The sequence below is a fragment of the Lissotriton vulgaris genome, chromosome 1_1 (assembly GCF_964263255.1).
Source record: "Lissotriton vulgaris chromosome 1_1, aLisVul1.2, whole genome shotgun sequence".
In the NCBI taxonomy this organism is placed as follows: Eukaryota; Metazoa; Chordata; class Amphibia; order Caudata; family Salamandridae; genus Lissotriton; species Lissotriton vulgaris.
The window spans coordinates 499,315,686-499,338,638 of NC_141685.1; positions in this window are offsets into that span (position 1 = coordinate 499,315,686).

Genomic DNA, 22,953 nt, shown 5'->3' on the forward strand with positions numbered 1-22,953 from the left:
GTAGATCCACTCTGGCCCAAAAGTGTTGCAGCGCACTCCACTGTGCAGCAAATCTCTAATGAGCAGTTGGCTAGTCATTCAGTATAAAAGGCGATATGCGACAGGAAAGAACAACTAACAAGTGGCACGAGTACCTCAAAAAATAACATGCGGTTTCAGTATAAACAGAACATCGCCTAGAGGCTGAGCTTCCAAATGGTGCCAGGTACTTACAGATCCCGGAGCAAATGCCTGCAGGAGTGCACCCACTCTATCTCTCCATCAGGAAGGACGGCTCAGGGGTTGGGATTAATTATAGCGCATCAATTAGTCCTCATTACGGTTTTCGTTTTCTTCCTTGTCATGCAGCCATCTGCTGTGTATGTCAAAGGTGTTGCAAACAGACTCATCAATTTGGAGGGGGTGTCTCAGAGAAGCAATCGTACTAAGCACCACAGCATCAGTACAATGATTTATGTCCTAATATGGCGGAATGCTAGCCAGATACGCGCAATTAAAGAAAACAGTGCTGACGGTATTGTGCATGCTGGCGATGAAAAGAACATGGTAATCAAAGGCACAGCAACAACTTTTGTGATCAAGACAATCCATGAGTCAAAAAAAAAGTAGTCGTAAAAGTAATTTTCTTAAGAAGTAGTGGAGGTGACAGTACTAATAATATGTTTTTTAAGAAGTCGTTCATACCACACTTCTGTTGTTTCTAATTCTCAAAATGATAGTCGGTTTAGCGACTTCAGAATGATAAAAATCTGATCTGGCCTCGCCTGAAATTGCCGAGCCATTTAGGACAGTAAAGACCAATTAACTCACCCAATCATCCTGCCGGCTGTAATGGTAAGAACAGTCAGATGTACTCAAATATCTTCAAGAAAAAAACATTTGATATTACACTTTAAGGGCGAATAAAAAAAAGAGCGAGAAGGTCACCTTCAACTCTGCAAATACATTAAAACTTTACATACGCAATTCTATGAAATCTGCATCTCAAAATGCGAGAGGCTCCATATTCGACTAGTTTAATATGTATTAATGGCACCGCAAGCAGCCAAGTCAGGTTTATTGTTTTGAACATAAAAACCTACAAACCAGACACAGCATCGAACAAAAAGAAATTCATGTACCACACGCTTATAAAATCACAAGCATGGCACAATCGTGTTTAAATGATAAAGGGAAGGAGAGGAAAGGACAATTATTAATACAAATAAAATGCCCTATCATCTGAAACTAACTGACACTACATCCGGCATTATTACCCTGAGGTCTTTTTGATAACATATTTCTTTTCTTCTTGATCAACGGTTCGAACTAAACGCCCAAACACTCTTTTTGAAACGTACTTTTATTTTCACAAGAATGATCAATAAGGTGTGGGACAGCATAACAAATTGCCTTTTCCCTCACCCTTCACATCAGTGCTCCTTTATGGTTCAGGAAAACTTGTTTGGGTGCAGAATGCATTAGCTAAAAAATGGAGGCAAGTGGGAAATACATATGCCAACGATTCAACAGCAGTGCACATCTACATATATTCTTTGGGGCAGATTTACAAGCCCCTTGTGCCACTTTTGCGTCACTTTTAACATGAGAAAAGTGACGCAAAAGTGGCACAAGGGGCTTGTAAATCTGCCCCTTAGTTACTGCCACCAGGATGTCTTATGCCCACAATCCCAACAACAGGAGGAAGACACTCTTTTTATCCGTCTTCACTCTGACGTCCTTTTATACTATCTGAGCATCTCTACAGCCTTGAAGGCAGAGTTTCCCAACAAACACCACCTGCTGTCTTTCTCAGTTAACTCTCCTGCAATGTGTCTTAACGATGAGCCTTTAGGGGCTACAGTGATTTGTCCTAAAATGGCACTAGAATATGTGCACATGCATCTTCAGGACCAGTTTTAGACGAAGACCTGAGGTAAGTAGTGCTGATCTTCCTCGAAAGGATAACCTCGAGGTGTATCTCACACTTTTAATCTTCTTATTAGGCGTTACAATCGGATTATATTTCTCTGAAAGTCTTGAAAAGTGAGTCCATTGTATCATCTCTTTAATCAAGGTCGCGCTTCAGTATGCTTCTTCTCTACATCCAACTTTAGTCAGAATCAGTTGTGAGCAGGCCCCCAGAGCATTGTGTAGGACTCATGTGCCAAATACACTTACAGGGAGCCCCCTCTTCGTAGTCCATATGGCATTTTTAGGTTCGGCCCTACAATGCTTCAAAGGAACATTTATATGCAAGAATGTAACAAGGATAATACGGATTCTGATTTAAGACGTGTGTGTTACTTACTGCTGGCTATCCGATTTGTTATCTTGCTCACAGCATCCTTCAGGTTTAAGGTTTTGCTTGCTCTCGGAATTCTTTCGGCCCCTGCCCACAAGGGCAGGTGCAGAGATTATCCCAATTATCGGGAAGGATTCTAGGTTTCTTCCTTTAAACTGCAGGCCAATCAGACTCATATTCAGTACACATAAAATCTTCAGTAGGGCCATTCTGAACAGGCTGTGCGAGTGGCTATTTGATACTTTAATTTTGACACCCTTGACAGCTGGTTACATGGATGGCATAAGCGCCATAGACCAGGTGTTCTGTCTCCAAATATTGGAAATATTTCACAAATGGGTGTGGTCATCAATACGTGATCTTTGTCGACCTTCGGTCTGCCTTCGACCTATTATACAGGGAAATTCTTTGGAAGGTGATGGCGATAATAGGAGTACTGAACCATCTCTTGGATGTCCTCATTAGATTACACACCAACAACTTTGTCCAGGTTCGTTTTTGACTCCCAGGTCGAATTGACTGACACAATACCAGTAACCAGCGGTGTTCAGCAGAGTTGTGTCTTAGCTCAGACTCTATTCCTTTTATTCATTAATGTTTTGGTATGGTACTTAGGGGCATATTTACTAGGACAGCAATGAATAAGCGCAAAGCGCGCTTAGCGCTTGTTTTTTCATCGCTGTCTATCACAGGAATTTATCGCCCTGGTAACGTGTTATTAACAACGCGTTTCTCCAGGGCAATAAAATTCAAGGGAAATGGGCTAACATCGCTGGAAAACCAGTGATGTTGCACCCAAAACAGAGATAGCCTTGGTGATACGACCCTGTGGTCGTATCACCATAATCCACCTCCCATGTTAGCTTTGCCTTAGCCATGAATCTAACAGACGTTAAATTCCTGCGTTAAGGCATAGTTGACGGGATTTAAAATATTGCTACCCCTCTTTGATGATATCACAAAGCTGGGGTAGCGATATTTCCCCCTGGTGTTTTGTTAGGCACGCCTCCTTTGCATCTCATTAGAGATGAAAAGCAAGGCGTGAACAAAACGGGAGCTAAGTCAGGGAAACACGTGCTACCGTGTCCTTGCAAATAATGCGATATAATTATCTCAGCTTTTCGCCCGAAAACGGACGCTAAAGCAGCAATAATTATATCTGCAGCCCTTGATGATATGCCCCTTAGAGAGCTGCAAGAATTATGCCAAATACAAATCCTTTCAAATTCAAATTCATGCCCCTAAACTAGCTGATGTCAGGGTTTCCATCCTCCTGTTTGCAGATGATACCCTTCTTATGTCCAAAGCCTCTAGGGGTCTTCAAAAACTCTTGCATCAGTTTGGTATTTTCTGCAAACAGAGGGCTAGAGATCAATATTGGTTAAACAAAGTACATGGTTTTTAACCCCTGTTCATCTACAAGGTCAAACCCCACACTTAACGGAGCTCCATTAGAGAGAGTTCATGTTTTTGATTCCAAGGGGTTACACTCACTAAGCATCCAACTGGATTCTCCATATTTTGAAGCACAGGCTCAAGCTTGAACAGTATTCTAGGGGAATTGCAAGGTCGTAGAGGGGTTCCATACTTTGTCCCCTTTCTCCACCTCTCCAAATGTATAACTTGCAAACCCTCTGGGCCGCACTGTACGCTGCAGAACCATAGGCTACAAAGATTTAAGCTGTATGGAGAAAGTAGGAAATCACTTCATGCGAGCGATTGTCAACCAATCTTCCTGCCAGTAAACCTGCTTACTCTCCTCTGCCTAGATATGGGTCTGTGAGTGATTGGCGACAAAGCGGTATTGAGACACATTCTGTATTGGCGCAGACTTTGGGTGACCCCTGACTAGCTCTCTTACCTGGCAGCACTTGGAGGACTTTCTGCGGCAACCCAGAACACTGCAGATACCTTGGATTAGGTTTATTAACACTCTCTTACCCAGTTAGGTTGTGCAAACCCATGGTCTACCCCACAGATATTACTAGCATCTCTAAGGACGTTCTAAAGGGCCTTTACTGGCAGTATAATCATGCTCTCTCTCTAGGGCAATCAAGAGTGGGCTCCCTTGTAACAATATTTCATGAGTTCAAATATGATTTCTATTTGTAAGCTTTCCTTGATTAGATAGAGCCCCCTCAAGCAAGGGTACTATATCTAAAATTTAATTTAGGAACCCTGCTACCTTATTCCTTTATGACCAAATGGCAGCGTTTTCCCAAGAAGTCTGAAGGGTTTTGTCCATTCTGCACTAGGACCATTGAATCTAAAACCATGCTGTACTTTTTTGTTCTGTATATACTGTGTACAAAAAGAAATGGATCCTTCCAATCTGCTGTATCCTGGGCATACAAGACTATAGAGCAGTCATTAGGATCCTGAGAAATGATGTTAGACAAAAGACAACAAAGCCCCTGCACTATACAATATCAATCAATTCTTGGTAATGCTGGTGTCGGTTGAGGTAGTTGATTAAGCACATCAAAACTTTCAGTGTAAAACTTCGAGAATGAAAAGTATTCAATAGATATATAAAAGTTCAAAGAGACGTTCTGTTCTTGGTGTAGTATATCAGTTTATTGTTCCTTTGTACAGGCCAACACGTGTTTCATCGCAGGGAACAGACTGCGAATCTTTAGGGCCTCATATGAATTGGGCGAATTAATGTTGGTCACAACCCACGGTTGGGGCGATACTTGGAATCCTATATTTGGATTTCCAAAACGTGCGCACTCGCTGTCTGCGTGATTAGTTGAATCTCGATTGTTTGCGATAGAAGCCTTAACCGGGAGAAGAGAATAGTGGTAGTGCTTAGGCGGACATGTTCGATGAAAAAATGTAGGCGGGTACACCTCATTAGTTTTGTTCTCCCTCTTGAAGTTCCCGGCATCGTGTAACGAAGACGGTCTATTTGTGTGGATCTCCTTGGTCCAACCTTGAGCGGTTGTGAGGGATTACCGCTCGCCCCATTGCCTATACTGACTACCTCATGTTACCTTTCCCTTTGCGGTTACACAGGTTGTGCGCCTAGTTATTCTGGATTACTCAAAAAACCTCCTAGCTGTAAAGTGATGTTAGACAACCCGTAGCATTTGCAATCTCTTCGATTTTTGCTGTACATGTGGAGGCTCTGGCACACAAAACATGCAGTATAGAGAGTCATCCCATGTAGTCTGCCGGAATTTGTATATTTTTAATTCTATTGCTTGAATATTGTACATTGTACTGATGTTACGGAGTGTAATATTTGCTCTCCTATTTTTGTTTTTGTATTTTATTGATTCTATGTAATTTTATTGCAATGGATATTTTGTGCTTGTATGGCTCTATAGCTGAATAAAGACTCCAACGAGTTCAGTCGGCAGCAGCGAAACTGGCTCTTGGCTGGACCAGGAGATCCTCGGCCACCGCAGCACTGGCCGAGCTGCACTGGCTGCCGTTGAAGCAACGCATTGCCTTTAAAGCTCTTTGCCTGGTCTTTAAGGCACTACATGGTGCCGGACCCAGGCCTCTCCAACGTTTGTTCTCGTGGTATACTCCCACCAGAACACTTAGGTCTACAACTGCCTGCCTTGTGAAAGTGCCCAGATGTAAGAAGGCCAGGACTGGGGGAAGATCGTTCAGAGTAGCTGCTGCCAAGCTGTGGAACAGTCTGCCTGTCGATATTCGCCAAATTCCTCATCTCCTTCCCTTCAGAAAACGAATTAAAACCTGGCTCTTTCCTCCGTGCCTTTAAATTCCCAACCATAGTTCAACCCCCGTCTAAGAACCTCTAGGAGTAGCCAACAGCGCCAGGATATCTGCCAGGTGACAGTCGCGCTCTATAAATATTTTAAATAAATAAATAAATAAATAAATAAATAAAGTTTTAAGGCTTGTGTGAATTCTTTCTACAACATTTGTTGATTTCATTATGTTGGCTCTGGGAGAAATAAATCTGTTTTCACAGAAATCATGGATTTCAGTCAACAAACATTTAATGGCACAGAGCAGAGGTATAACTAGATGACAGCATACAGTTGAAAGAATCTTAGCAGTTTGGGCCTAAGGCGTCAACGTATTATCCCTTCCCATGCCTTGCATAGATGGGAGTATTGGCACCTGAGTAACTCTTCTTGAATGGATTGAAAAAGATTTTCCTTCTAATCTTGAGGCTGAGAATGAGGGTTGTGTGACGGAACCACACATGTGTGCACCATGTTCCACGTAGTCTTAACCACCCAAGCTTTATCCACGCAAGTCTTAACCACACATATGCCTTTACAACAAAATAGGTTGATAATAACCAAATGTCTAGGGGAGGCCCGAAGGGTCCTCTGGTAGCCTGGGCTACAGTTAGATTAGGGAAAGAATTAATAGACAGTACAATTTCACGCGAGTCCTTGGAGGACTGAGTTACTTGAAATATATGGACACAAGGTTCAGTTCAGAATGACAACACATTTATTATCTGCATAAATGGAATATCATATATTTGAGTAGTATTACTAGTGCTCACATAAAAGGTTGGAGTGAGTAAAGTGAAGGTGTATAGGTGACATTTTAAAATTACATCGCATTGAACAACAATAGTAATTATCAAAACGCCACACATGAAAATGACAATGGAGTTTTTGTTGAAGGGGTTGACGGAGTTTCGATCTCAAACTATTGAGATCGTCATCAGGACATGAGCATGTGAGCAATTAGAATTGGAGGTTGTTCTGTGTACGATATCTGTGTGCCCAGGACGGGGCTTGGGAGAAGGCACGTCTGGAGTTGGACGGTACAGTTTTTGGGTTAGTTAACAGTGTCCGTTGCTTGGGGGATACATAGCAGTCAATGGGTTAATTAAGGTGTGCGTAATTCACAGAGCCCACGTGAGGCGGTGACTGGAGAGGGGAAAGCCCATGTTACTTCGGGTTCAGTTCCAGTTCCTGGCGTCGGAGCGTGTTTGGACACCTTGGTTTTTGTTTAGTAGTATGAGTCTGCGGGGGTGATCGGATCATTCCGGTCTCTTAGTAGAAATGGGTTTAGGTCTCTTAGTAAAAAGAAATTTGCGTTTTTTAGTATATAACAGAAATTGCGCCAGGAATAGTAGAGCACCAGTTCCCGGCATAGCCAGTCAGCCAATAGATTAGGACTCCGGAGACCGTAAATGTGGGTGTCTAGCTGTGCAAAAAGAGAAAAGTTTCACAAGTTGGGAAGGGAAGCTCCTCTGTTGTGCACTAGAAGACATTTCTATAAATAATGGCAATGCCACCTCCTGTCTTGTCTTTGTGATCTCCTCTAGTAGTGCAGTGGTTATGTTGGAGTGCTGCGATAACATTTGGCTGTGATGCTTCATGTAGTGAAGTTTCCAATCTGCACATGGTGTCAGGGGCCTTATCCACAAGGAAGTTGTGGATATGTTGTTGATGACTGGATAAGGAGCAACAGGAAAGCCACTCAAGCAGCCTCTAGTCAGAGCATTCCTGCGCTCAGTAGACCGCTGCAAATGCTTGGCATATCTTCAGTGGTTGTGTAAGGGCCCTTGAGTTTGCAAGACAAGTGGCAGTTTTTATAGCCGTCACCATAAGCTAGGGGATATATCGAGAGCCAACATGCCTCCAGGCAGGCTGGGCAGAGGGCTTTTAGCTGGTTTGAGGAGAACACCATTCAAGGAGTCTTAGAAGGGGCAGAGGGTCCTGGTCCCTGGACGCGACTTGGTGCAGACACACGCAGACGGGCTTGACTTTGGTACATCTGTGCACATCAGAATCAGGCTGCCCCTTAAAAGAGCAATTGTCTGAATGCCATTCAGCAGTGCTGCAAGCCATTCAAGATGGACGTCCATCAAAGCACAGCTGAGATGAGCAGCAAGGCATGCCCCAGCTCTCTCTGCAAAATCGGGGAACCCACAGCAAACCGAGGAGCTGGAAGAACAAGGCAGGATAAAATCAGGTGAGCCTAAATAAAATGTGACGAGGGACTCCCTATTTTAAAAGCTTTCTCAACATAAACGGTTGCGTGGCATTCTAGTGCCTGAAAAACATGCAAGCCGCACCAGAGAAAAAACTCTGCAACACATCACTTGGTGGAGTTTTGCAAGAACTCCATGTTCCAAGATGAATGCAGAGTGTAATTGTCAGCCACCCCTACTTCATACCTGACCAGGATCCAAAGTCCATAGTCCAGGCACTAGCTCTCTCCAGATTATACCACAGAAACCCTCTTCTCCACCAAATGTCCACTTATTTCCCTTTCGGCATCCCATACTTGAATTCCCTGCCCCCATTTTGTCTTGGGCTATACAAAATAAACCACATCTGTCCTACACTACCTGCTCTTTATGGCTCCCCATCAAACTGAAAACCTTAGGTTGACAACATGGGTGAGGAATACAAAATCTCTCTTCTTTGAGCCTCTGATATTCAAGCCAGAGCAGCATATGACACAATTCTTCTCCAGCAGTACAACTAGGATTCTGAAATGTCTTCCCTTAGCCCAACTCATTCCCTTATGTAAGGCCGCCTTTAAAAAGGAAAACACTCCTTTCAGAAAAACATTTTAGTTATTGGCTGTTCCAAATTCCATTAACTAATTACCATTGCTTCTTATAGACTGAATAATGCTGGTTATTACAATTTCCTATCATGTGACTATATTCTTGTATTCATCTTGGACACCAACCTCACATTTAAGAAACACATTCCCCAAAAAATAAAGCCAATCTGATAGCAGATGTCTCTCCTAAAGAAACCTAAACTGCTTGACATCAGTACTGCAGTTCAGTCTCTCACTCTGTCACATCTGGATGATGGCAACACCTACTCAAAGGCAGTTCTGACTCAAAACTAGCAACTCATAAGGGCATTCTACATGCACAAGCATATCTCATTCACGGCCACATGAAATATCACACCAGCCCCCTCCTGATGGATCTGCAGTGTTGAAAACGCAGATCTTTAAATTTCACTACATGCAATGCATTAACCAACTACCTTACCTATTACTTAACTGTTTACCTACCTTTAACCCTGTACTATGCTACAGTGCTTTTCCGGCTAGGTTTGCAGTATATAAATACCACATACATACTTTCACAAATGTTTTTGATCCTTATCCCTTGAGTATTTGTGATTCTGATTATACATGTTTCAAACTCCTGTTCTCTTGTAGAGTGCTCTAATGCCCTCGGGTCAAGTTTGTGCTTTAGAGAAAGAAAGAAAGAAAGAAAGAAAGAAAGAAAGAAAGAAAGAAAGAAAGAAAGAAAGAAAGAAAGAAAGAAAGAGAGAAAGAAAGAAAGAAAGAAAGAAAGAAAGAAAGAAAGAAAGAAAGAAAGAAAGAGAGAAAGAAAGAAAGAAAAGAATAACATATATGAACAAATAAATAAATAGATAGTGTTTTCATGTATCTTATATTCCTCTTTGTATATTTTCACCAGGAGGGGTTTTGAGAGCTCTGTGACATATTTTGAGGGTCACATAGCAATATCTTTGACTTTGATGACTTAAATCAGCATATGGTAGCAGGATCAAGGTATATTGGGCAAGACCCAGGAAGTGCTGATATGATAGTTTTTGCAGCAATATTGTCAGATAATGTTAGTATGCCCTGTGATCTCAGCGCATAGTCTGTGCTCATGATGGCATTTTATCACTGTCTATTGATGAATGCCCCTCTGGTATACAATATCACTGCACTTGGCATCTAATGACATCACACCTGGCATACAAATATTTGATGCCTGACAAATGAAGTCAGTAAATGTGGTTTTTGATAGTAATATTTATGGAATATGATGGTTCACTTATGATGATGATTTCACTCGTCATGTACAATGGCAATACCACTGATGTATCAAAGCAGCATGCTTGGCATATTATTATGACAGTAGCCCTTACAGCACAAAGTCACAAAACAGTCTTCTGACATATAATAGCATCACTCTATGTATTATATAGTTTGGATAGTTTAACATCTGATTTAATATTTTAGTGAGATTTGCTAGCTATTTTAATCAATTAGGTTTTATGGTACAATATTTGTGACCTAATCCATTCTTGTGACATCACCATGGGAAAAAAGGTTTGCAGTGACAGGGGCAGATTTACTACTTCTGGTGCACCTATGCTAATCAGCAGGGATGCGCCAGAAGAGTTGTGACGCATCTGCCCACCTGTGCGCCACCACGATGCGCCGCATTTACAATGTGGCGCACCGTGGCGCATGGATGGTTAGATGCGTGTCGAATCCCCCAGCAGTAAGGCAGCGCATTGCTGGAGTTGCGTCGCAAGCGCGACGCAGCTCCAGCAAGGCTCGGAGTGCCCCTATCCCTAACATGCTGCGTCAATCCTTACGCCTGCTTCAAGCAGGCGCAGGGATTTGACGTAGCATGGCCGTAAAAGTGGCTGAGTGAAATCTATTAGATTTCACTCCGCCACTTTTTCCGGAGGCGTTCCTGCGCTGGAACGCCCACCCCCCTGTTCAGTAACACCCACATGCGGCGCAGGGCTTTACAACGTGCTGCATCTCCCTAGATGCATCATGTTGTAAATAGCCCTTAGCATGGCGCTGGCTTTGCGCCGCCGCTGCATCACAAAAGTGACGAAATGGCGGTGCAAATCTGGCGTAAGGGGCTTGTAAATTTGCCCCTTAGTCCTTTGATTACAATGACACAGAAAGTTGCATCTTATGTTAATATATATCTTTTTATAAAAGAGTATAACCTTCAAAATTCTGGTTTGCTCCTGTGAAATGAATTAAATGTTGCCATATAACTAATTTATTTTTCTCATTCAGCGTAGGCATATGTGAGTGTCAGCAACTACTCTTTCAATGTTCCTCAGTTCTAAATATGTGAGACTTCTGGGGCAGTCAGATGCAAATTCACTCAACAATCACACCTATTACATCAGTAATCATCACCATTAGCAAATATCATGTTTTGTCTTCTCTCTCACTGAGAACACTAACAAAATCAGTTTGCTCTTACAAAACTTGGACAACAATCTGCCAAACAGAAGCAGCTATCCTTGTTTGCTCTCAAAGATCGACCTTTCTTATATTGGGTACAATGTGACCTGGAAAAGACAAAGAGCTGCAAACTATTTTCTAAACTTTTGCAATTGCATTTGGAGCTGGCACGCTACCACTGATGTTATTTCTAATGTTTTGAAATAGTGAAGTGAAAAAAAGAAATGGTGTGAAATACACTTTAACAGATGTTTAAATGAACAACAAAACTTTAGTTTGTAAATTGCAATATTCAATAAATGTATCTCTTTTTTGCTGGTGCTTTAAAATTCTGTTTGATTCACGGAGTGACTGGGTAACATTTAGATCACATCAGATCTCCAGGGTTTTCATTAAACAATGCCAAATGACCCATGAAAAATAAAATCTTACAAACAACAAGCTTCCTAACCATGGGAGAATCCCATAGCGGCATTCGTACAGTTCATCAGTCTGTGTGATCTGAGGATTTACAACCTTATAAAGAGTTTTGAGGCCAGGATGCACCCCAGAAATTTGAGGGAGTACACTGACCACCACACAGTCTACCTTCTCAAATATGAGCCAGCCAAAATGGCCCTATTTCTGCCTGTAAAATCCTTGCTGACTTTGCTACTGGACACAAATGACCAATGGCCTCATAAATAAAAGGGTCATCAGTCCTAGACATCAGACCATCACCCTATTTAGGGTAACTGTTACAGTGTAATTATTTACTGTTCAGACTACAAGGAAAGTGTAGAAGTCCTGTACTCATAGAAATACAAACGACCCCCACAAGCTGGAAGAAAGCTGCCCTGGTGTCAGGACCATTTTGTTTTTGTTTTTCAAAAACAAAACATCTTGCTGAGCAGCTGCATGAACTATTACAGGCGCTCAGCAAAGCTTATGTGCATTTTGAGGAGCTGCTGCAGGTGGTACTTTTCCGACCACCTGTTGGAGCACTCACATCGCGCAGCATTGCTAGGGTGCCTGCTAGGCACAGCAGTTGGGATTATGATATCCCTTTCCGCTGGGTTGTTTCGCAGTGGTCAACCTGCCACGTAAAGGCAGGAGGAAATGGATTTGGGGGCCTGAAGCATGCCCACCTTCAGCCCTGGGCCTTGAGCAAGCGCACTGGCAGGCACATATGGTGCCCCCTACATATCCTGGCACCATGTGGCAAGCACTGCATGGTGCCTGCCACGTAGTGCAGGGATATGTAAGTGCCTTTTTTTTGCATTGCAGCGGGGCTACTGAACGCATCCCCGCCACAATGCAAAGTATAGATGATGCGACCACTGTGGTAGTGGTCGCATCGTAATTCAGATTGTGGGGAGGCCGCCTCATAGGCAGCCAGTCCCAAATCTAAAACAATGGCAGATGGACTTCAGTTAGTCCGCCATCGTAATGAGCCTCTGTGTTTTGTTTTCTGGAGGAGCTTACCCCATTGAGACTTTCACTGGTGTCTCATACCAGGTACTGTTGAGTTTTCTGTCAGCAGAGCGGAGCTACTTCAAGGAAAGGGCCCTGCTGAGGCCTATACCCCTTCCATAGGTGGTTTTAGTTGACACACTATCTTATTCTGCAAAGTCTGTTATTTCTATTTACCCACAATTTCAAATAACACTGTGCTTGGCTATAATATCATGTATTCATTTACATGGAAGAGAATAATAATCATAGTATGAATAATAAATGTAAAGAAATCCCTTCTCATCCACCACAATTGTGGATTTTAATGAGCCTTTTTTATCCACATTACTTGAAGAACTACAAGCATTTCCCTCTAACAGATAATATTGCTTCAGACGTTAAAAATATACACAAAGATATGGCTAGTCTTTCTATAAAAGTATCTGGCAATGCAAGAAAATTCTGGATAATAAATCAAAAATTGAAAGTCTGACACCTACTGCTGTGAAAACTGTGCCAATGAGTAACTTCTTACTTGATTTAGAAACCGTAATCATCAGTCCAACCTGCGAATCTTCAATTTACGAGAGGATGTAAAAGCCAATGACTGCAGGCTGTATTTAGAAACTTTATTACCTGGTCTTTTACATTTAAAATTCTCAGAAAAATGTGAGATTGAGAAAGTGCACAGAATTATTTCACATCATATTCCTAGGCAGAACAAACCCTAGCAAATGCTTTTTACAATTCTGCGCCATTATAATGTAGGACCTAATTATGAGTAAGGTGGTCCTGGGACCGATGAAGGTGGTAGGACCAACACAAGACTGCTGTCTCTAACGGGATCCAGGATGCTGCTGCGTCAGTGGTGCAAAAAGTGGCAGGAAATAGTGGCAGTGCCAACCTGTTTTCCCTCCACCATTTCATGGTGGGTACCCCACCATGAGAACAGTGGTGGAAATACAGGGCTGGGGTCCGTAACATGGCCTCCAGGCGAATATACCCAAGGGGGTACGTGCAGGGGGGTACATGTTGTGCCCCCATAGAATTGCACCTTCATGTGTACACTGTGTGACATGAATTAGATGGTGCATGCCACACCATGCACAAACGTTCTGTAGGTGCTTTGACGCTGCAATATGCTGTATAGGCTCTCCTATGTGCTTAAGATACCCGCTACAGTGACCCCCCCCCCCCCCCCCCTCACCGCCCACCCTGGATTCAACTTGTGATCCAGCGGGTGGGTCCACTACTGGCTTAGCTGTCTTCCTGGGACCGTTGCAGTCCTACAGGAAGACTGTCCAACTCGTAATAAGACCCTTAGTGTTGACACGGAAAGCAACAAGAGAGATTCCATCTTTCATAGTCAATGGGAATAAAATGTTCATCCATCTAGACTTTGCCAAGGAAACTGTTAAAATCCTCAAAGAGTTCGCTGACCTGAAGCCACGACTGAGTAGCTATGGTATTAAATATGGCCTCTTTGATCCGTCAACTGTGAGAACTTGGAAAGATAGTTTCTCAAAATCCTTCCAGTGTCCTGATGATCTTTGTATATTCTTGGATCAAACATCACAGCCATCCTGGAAAGGAATGATACTGATACTTGAGTCCTATGCTATAATATTTCTTGTCTTTATAACTAGCCTAATTAGATGAGTTTATTTATAAGGGCATTATATAGGCTGGTCATTCTTGCCATGCTTGTGTGTGATTTCAGAGTATTATTGATGTTTATATGTTGTTCTTATGGTGTTTGTCTTCACTTTTCTTTTCCTTCTTCCACATAATGTTAAAAGCTACTTTTTATTCTCTTAGTCTACATGGTTCTTTCTTCTTTGCTGTCTACACTCATCTATGAAAATGGATATTAATAAAGATATTACATTTGTTTCTTTTAACGTTAAAGGTTTAAGACACCCTGTTAAACATTCTATGACTATAGAATATTTAGCAAGATATAAAGCTGATATTTGTTTATTTCAGGAGACTCATATATATGATACAGTTTTATCTTATATGAATAAAAAATGGGTTGGTAATGTTACTTCTTCTACACTCTTCTTTTTGCAAAACAATTACATCTCCAAATTCTAAACAAATGTTGAGATTCAGAAAGTCATTACTTCTTAATTGAAGTTGAAATAAATAATACCATTTTGTACCTGATTAATGTGTGGGATGACCCTAATTTTTGGTCTCTTTTCATATTCAAAGTATGAAAATTAGGTAATGTTCTTTTTTTGGATGTGATTCTAACCAAATGTGACCTCTTTTAGTTCGAACATCTCAAGCCAAATATTGTCCTCCCAAGGCTTATTTCACTCTAAAATGGTTTTTTAGAATTACCAAATTGGTAGATATGTGGCACTTACATCAACCAACAGAGAAATAATTGACTTTTTTTAATACTCCTAATTTTTACTCTCATATGATATGTAATGTAAGCAAATTTGTATAGCGCACAGCTGCCCCAGCAAAGGGGCGTTCCATCGCTATTGCTGCAGACTACAAAAAGACCATGGAGCAAGCACCTAAGGCCACTCAGGGAGGAAAGAGATCATTTTTAATGACTTTGTGGAATTGGGCATGATTGCAGATGCTCGTAATTCTCACAGGGAGCAAGTTCCAAAGTTTAGCTGCAAGAACGCGAAAAGAGCGCCCTCCTGCTCTAACCTTCTCAATCTGGGACAACAGCCAAGTGTTGGTCCTTTGAGCATAGACAAGGAGTGGTACGTAGGGTGAAAGGAGATTTGCCAGGATATCAGGAGCCTGCAGATTTAGAATTCTGTGAGCGATGCATAGGATTTTAAACTCAATGCGTATTGCCATTAGCGGCCAATGCAATCTTTGAATGGCACTGGTTGTAGGACGCCAAAGTAGAGAGTGAGGACTAGATAAGCTAGTCCGGATCCCCAGGATTATATGTCAAAATCAAAAAGGACTAGCTATGTTAGGGGGAGGGGGACTCAAAGAAGTACGCGTGCCGGCAAACCAATTGGTTTGTTCATGAAGCCCTCACCCACCAAACTAGTTGGTGGCATGCTTCATCATCGGGCCCACCACAGTGACACCGAATGTGTCTCGGGTGTGCTTCGATGCCAGGTTACTGCGGAGCTGGTATGTTTACTGAGTGTGCACTGTGGTGAGTGAGAAAGTGAAACTTAAAAAGATATACAGTGGGTCCCAGTACCCGAGGGTAAATGGATACATTTTAGTAACTGGGCCCCTGTTAGCTATTAAAAAACAATTGGACGTGTTGGAGTGCGAATTAAGACCTCCAGCGTCCTTTGTGGTCTACATGATTCAGCCAGGCCTTTTTTAATTTAAAACTGTCTTTCCTCAGGACCAAGTGAGTATGTGAAAAGGTGCAATTTAAATAAAAATACTAAATTATAGTGATTGTGTTATTTTTGGCTATGTGTCGCACTCCCTAAGGTGCGTTTATATGTTAGAGGGGGATTCCCTCTGGCTTTACTACATATAACATAGAAAGGACATGGACAGACGTACAGGGTAGAGTCATTTTAGTATGACATGATAATTTTCACATCATTTAGCCGGCTTGTAAGATGAGAGATCGACCTATATGCGGCTATGGTGTGGTCATGTCAGAGGCATGACCTGCGTGTTTTTTTTTTTTAAATCGATTGTAGTGGTGAGCTAGAACAGCGAATATTAGCATGGTGAGGTACAGGTAAGTAAAAGTGCATTATCCTCACACAGGCTATTTGCTGTAAAAAGCTTCCTTGGGTCACCTGGCAGAGAAAGAGACCCTGAAAAGAGGTAGTAAAAATAATTGTTTACATCCAACCTGTAGGGAAAAAGGTTTTGGTAGCTTACCCCAGTTGTTGCAGCGGTGTACTTGTGTTACTCTCGGAATTGCCGGTCTAGATCCTCCTTGGACCTGTCGTTCTTCTGCGGTGCCGGAACAGTGAAGGAGGCCCGTGGATCGGGTTTAAATAGCCCGATTATTGTTTCCACCTGAGTAAAGGTGGAAATAGAGGGAGGGATGCGCTCGCGCTGAATGCCCTGGCATTGTTGTTGCACGCATGTGCCAAGGAGCAGTGTTTATCGCGCGTGCGCGTGGAGGACTGGGAAGTGCCTCCGAGACTGCGCATGTGCAAGAAAGCAGTGCGTCTATTGTTAGACGGACTGGAGTATGTGCTCAGGTTAATTTGAGATGATGTTGTGGGGTAAAGATGAAGCGCTATTAAGCGCATGTTATTCAAAAGGACTACTTTCTCATGACACTCCCCCAATACATATTGATGAAGTGCAATGGTGTGTGGGTAGAAAGCCTGTATATCCAGCGTTGTTCTTTCTGGAGAAGGAATTTTTCATTAATTTCTTTTGTGTCAAACTGTTCAATGACAGTCCACGTAAAGTCATTAGGGGTGTGGTTGTGGGATAAGAAATGGTCCGTCAGTCTGCTTATATTTTTGCCACACCGGATGGTGCACCTGTGTTCTGTCATTCTTGTTATGACTTTTCTGGAAGTCATCCCGATATATCGGAGGCCACATCTACAGGTAATGAGGTATATTAGGTTGGACGAGTTACAGTTGGTAAACTGTCGTTGTGTCCATGTTTTCCCTGGTTCTAGATTGAGGGTTTTAGATGGTAATGTTAAATGGCATACGCTGCAGTTATTGCATGGTTGGTGGCCTGTGAGTTTGGGTAAGCCCCAGGCATTGAGGATTGTGTTGTTGGCCGGGGCAGTGTTGAGTCTGGGTCGTCAGTGGACAAGCTGATCTTTTAGGTTCTTCGCTCCTTTTTGTAAGCAAACCGTGGTTTTCCCCAATTTCTGGTGCCTGAATTAATGATCTTCCAGTTTCTTTTGATTATGTTAGAAACCTGGTTCGATGCTGTTTTGTATGCTGTCACGCAGGTGAGCGTGGGTTCCTCAGGGTTTTTTTCGGTAGTTTCTAGCAGTGCCTCCCTATTTTGGTTTCGCGCTCTTTTACAGGTGGTTTTTATGATCCTGACGGGATACCCTCTGTCCTCCAATTTGTGGACTAGGGTGGTGGCCTGTCGTTTATAGTCCTGGATGTGGCTGCAATTGCGTCTGAGGCGCAAAAATTGCCCGTAGGGGAGGTTTTCCCTTAAGGGTCTGGGATGGAAACTCTCAAATCTAAAGAGGGAATTCCTTGCTGTTGGTTTGTAGAAGGTGGTAGTTGTTAAACCGTCTTGGTCTGCTTTGATGTTAAGATCTAGAAAGGCCAGTTTGGTTGTGCTACTGGTGCTTGTGAAGCGTAGGTAGTTGTGTACTGGAGTTGCTAGAGATGGAGCTATTGTCCCCAGAGCTACGTAACACCATAAACTCCTTGGTAAAAAATGCCAGCGATGCAGAGCACATCTCGAAACAAGAGGCTGACTACCTTTGCACCAAAAATGCGAAAATCCCACAACCACACCCCTAATGACTTTACGTGGACTGTCATTGAACAGTTTGAAAATAATGAAAAATTCCTTCTCCAGAAAGAACAACGCTGGATATACAGGCTTTCTACCCACACAATGGGCCTGAACGACTCCATTCCGTGGAATTCCCTAAACCTCTGAAAAATGTCCAAATCTGAACCCTTCTGCCTCTCTCATAGTGTAACCCAGCCTAAACTGAGTAAACCCCTGCAATATCACAAATGGCACCCAAAAAACTATTAGTCGACACACCAGTGCACTTCAGCATATTGTATTGGGGCGTGTCATAAGAAAGTAGTCCTTTTGAACAACATGCGCTTAATAGCGCTTCGTCTTTACCCCACAACATCATCTCAAATTAACCTGAGCACATGCCCCAGTCCGTCTAACAAAAGACGCACTACTTTCTTGCACATGCGCAGTCTCAGGGGCACTTCCTAGTCCTCCGCGCGCACGCGCGATAAACACTGCTCCTTGGCACATGCGCGCAACAACAAATGACAGGGCATTCAGCGCGAGCGCATACCTCCCTCTATTTCCAACTTTACCCAGGTGGAAACAATAATCGTGGCTATTTAAACCCGATCCACGGGCCTCCTTCACTCGTTCCGGGCACCGCAGAAGGACGACAGGTCCAAGGAGGATCTAGACCGGCAATTCCGTGAGTAACACAAGTACACCGCTGCAACAACTGGGGTAAGCTACCAAAAACCTTTTTCCCTACAGGTTGGATGTAAACAAGTATTTTTACTACCTCTTTTCAGGGTCTCTTTCTCTGCCAGGTGACCCAAGGAAGCTTTTTACAGCAAATAGCCTGTGTGAGGATAATGCACTTTTACTTACCTGTACCTCACCATGCTAATATCCGCTGTTCTAGCTCACCACTACAATCGATTTTAAAATAAAACCGATGCAGGTCATGCCTCTGACATGACCACACCCTAGACACATATAGGTCGATCACTCACCTTACAAGCCGGCTAAATGATGTGAAAAGTATCATGTCATACTAAAATGACTCTACCCTGTACCTCTGTCCATGTCCTTTCTATGTTATATGTAGTAAAGCCAGAGGGAATCTCCCTCTAACATATAAACGCACCTTAGGGAGTGCGACACATAGCCAAAAATAACACAATCACTATAATTTAGTATTTTTATTTAAATTGCACTTTTTCACATACTCACTTGGTTCTGAGGAAAGCCAGTTTTAAATTAAAAAAGGCCTGGCTGAAACATGTAGACCACACAGGACGCTGGAGGTCTTAATTCGCACTCCAACACGTCCAATCGCCTTTTAGTATCTAACAGGGGCCCAGTTATTAAAATGTATCCATTTATCCTCGGGTACTGGGACCCACTGTATAGCTTTTTAACTTTCACTTTCTCACTCACCACAGTGCACACTCAGCGAACATACCAGCTCCGCAGTAACCTGTCGTCGAAGCACACCCGGGACACAATTGTGTCACTGGGTGGGCCCGACGATGAAGCATGCCACCAACTAGGTTGGTGGGTGAGGGCTTCATGAACAAACCAATTGGTTTGCCGGCACGCGTACTTCTTTGATACCCCCTCCCCCTAACATAGCTAGTCCTTTTTGATTTTGACACTGGTTGTAGGACACCTTCTCGGCAAGTCAAGTAACGTCCATGCGGTTGCATTTTGCACCCTTTGAAGGCAGAGAGTGTCGGCTTTGTTCATCTCCAAATAAAGTGAACTTGCAAAATCCAACCTAGAAAGAATACTGGCCTTGACAATGACCTGCCGTGTGGTGGCATCAAAAAAGCCTAGCTGGGGCTTAAGCCCAAGTAACAGTCCAAAGCAAGTCCTGGCTACCACTTTGGTTTGAGCCTGAATGGTAAGGGTGGAGTTCACCCAAAACTCCCAAATTTTTTACTGCCTGACTAGGGACAGGTGGACGGCCCAAAGGAGATTGCCACCATTGCTCACTCCATAGTGCAGCATCTTTCCATACCAGCATGATCTCTGATCGCTCACCTTCAGTTGGAGGCAATTCGTTGTCATCTAGTCTGATATGGCTGCTAAGTCCTCCCTAAATTTAAGTGCATCCTGCGAGAGATCATTAGATAGTGCCATGACTAACTGCGTGTCATCAGCATATGACACCACAGTTAGTCCTCTGCTCCTTGCCAATGCAGCCAAAGGTTGAATGTAAAAGTTTAATAGGGTGGGGCTGAGAGCCGAACCCTGGGGAACCCCTTACTCGATGGTATGAGCGTTGGAGCTAAAAGGGGTATTGATACTTGAAAACTTCTCTCGGAGAGGAAGGAAGCAAACCTGCTCAGAGCCAGGCGTCTGATACCTACCACCCTCATGCGCTGCAACAGGATATTGTAAGGCACTGTATCAAATGCAGCGCTCAGGTCTAACAATATCAGGGCAGATGTCTGCCCTGCATCCAATGCACTCCTTAGATGATCAGTCACAGCCAGGAGCGCCGTCTACGTGATGTGATGGGGGTGAAACCCGTTTTGTGAGGGGTCAAGCAGGTTATTGCTTTCAATGAATTGTGTGAGAATAGAATTAAGATAGGCTTCAGCAATCTTGGATGCAAATGGAAGAAGAGCGATGGGGCAATAAATCTCTGGTTTAGAATCATCTAATGTGGCCTTTTTTAATAGAGGAACCACCTTGGCCAATGGCCAGGTCCTAGGTACAACAGCTGTGGACATGGACATATTGATCAACTTGCAGAACGGGGATAGGAGCAAGGACTGGGATTTAAGAAATTGATCAGGTTTAAGGGGTTCTGCAGCGGAGCCAGATTTAATTTTCCTGCATATCGTGAGCATTTCCTCCTCTGAAAGTACCGGGAAGGCCAAGAGAGCCTGAACAACAGAGGGCGCATGAGCAGACCCATCCTTGACCGCAAAGTGAGGAAAAGTTCTGTAGATGCTGTCTACCTTCTTAACAAAGAAGGTAGCCAGAACCTCACATTGCTGGTCTGAGGAGAAGGAGGGTGCTTTGTGTTGTCCCAAAGATGTACGGTCTTTAAGTATAGCAAACATGCATTTGGCTGGATTTCCACTGTCTCTGATCACCTCTGCATAATACGCAGCTCTTTCCTTCTGGACAGCCTTGTGGCAATCTTAAATAGCTGCCCGGTATCTCCCTTTCAAAACTGGATCATATTCCCGTCTCCACGCCCGTTCCATGCAGATTTTCAGGCAGCAGCCATATTGCAGTAATACCATGGGCAAGAATGTCTTCTCCAGCTCTGTGCCCACCTGGCAGTAATAAGGGTGTCGAGGGAGTGAGAGGTCCAGTTATAGAGGGCATTCGGGTCCACTTCTGGATCATTGGACAGTTTGGGTGTATGCATAGAGAGAAGCGCATGGAACTGTTCAAGGTTCAGATTATGTCAGGTAAGGCGGGATTTCGAGTGACTCCCTGGGTTGGCCCTACTCTCAGAAGAGTCATAGAGATCAAACAACTTTCAGACCAACTCATTGGGATAGGCATATTCACCCTCAGGGTGGACAGATTAGAAAAAACCAGATCCAATATATGCCCTCCCAAGTGTGTACAACTGAGGACCCGCTGTGTGAGCTGAAGGGCAGCCAGATCTGCAAAAAAGTGGCCTATCCCCCAGACTTGAGTATTATCTAGATTTAGGTTCAAATCACCAATAATACTAAAATTGTCTGATCTCATAGCCAATATGCCTGCCACAGTGATCAGTTTGTCCTTAAATTCTTTGGAGGGGCCAGGTGGGGGCGATAGATCAACAGTCCCGACAGGGTAAAGTTGGCATTCAAGGTGATCTTAAATCGAGCGCACTCACTTTCTGGCAGAGTCTCTTTCATAAGAGTGCAGATATAACCCTCTCTAAAGATAATGGCGATGCCTCCACCCCTGCGCCCCTCTGTTAAAAGTCACAATATTATAGCTATGGGCCAGAGCTAATCCAGGTTCTGCCTCCCTGTTGGCCATGAGCCAGGTTTCTGTCAAAAAAAGGATATCAGGTGACTCACCATCGAGTAGATCGTGAATTTCAGCAAAATGGTTTATTAATGAATGGCAGTTTAGACTGACCAATTTGATCACCTGTGAGGGAGGGTGTGATGAGGAAACATTAGTCTAAGAACTAAACCTACAGCCCCTACAACCATAAGGCCCCTCAGGAAGGAGGTCCAGTGAAATAATGCATGGACTTAGCCCCCTGCTGGTAGAGAACAACTGGTCATAAGGGTACACCCACCTAGCGGCTATATGACCGGCAGCATGTCGGGTGTTGTCCTGGCTTGGACGAGCCCAGACGGGCTTGCATTACGAGCCAGGGGGCACAACTGGCTCCTCCCGGTTGAGCTGCTGATTGGAGGAGACGAACCAATCGGCGCTCAGCCTGACTGACATAGGCGGAAGCAAAATCAGCCCAAAGCCACAGTGAATTCTCAACAATTCCTCCCACCACAGGTAACCCTTTTAAAATGTTTAAGCAATATAAGAACACCAGAGAGTGTCAGGAAAAGCTCACAGTGTCCACGCTATCTGTCAGCAGTGAGCTTCTGCACCCCAGCAGGCATAAAGAGCCGGGAGGCACAACTGGCTCCTCCTGGTTGAACTGCTGATTGGAGCAAACAAACCAATCAGTGCTCAGCCTGACCGAGGGACGTGGAAGCAAAATCAGACGGAAGCCACAGAGAATTCCCAACACTTCCCCCAACAACAGGTAACACTTAAGCAATTTAAAAACACCCGAGAGCGTCAGGAAAAGTTCACAGTGTCTACGCTATCTGGCATAATATAGATTATTTATTAATATCCCTTCAAATAATCCATTAAATGTTCGATCCTACTATAAAGAATATTCATATTGCCGATCATGCATTAATTTCATGTGTTTTATG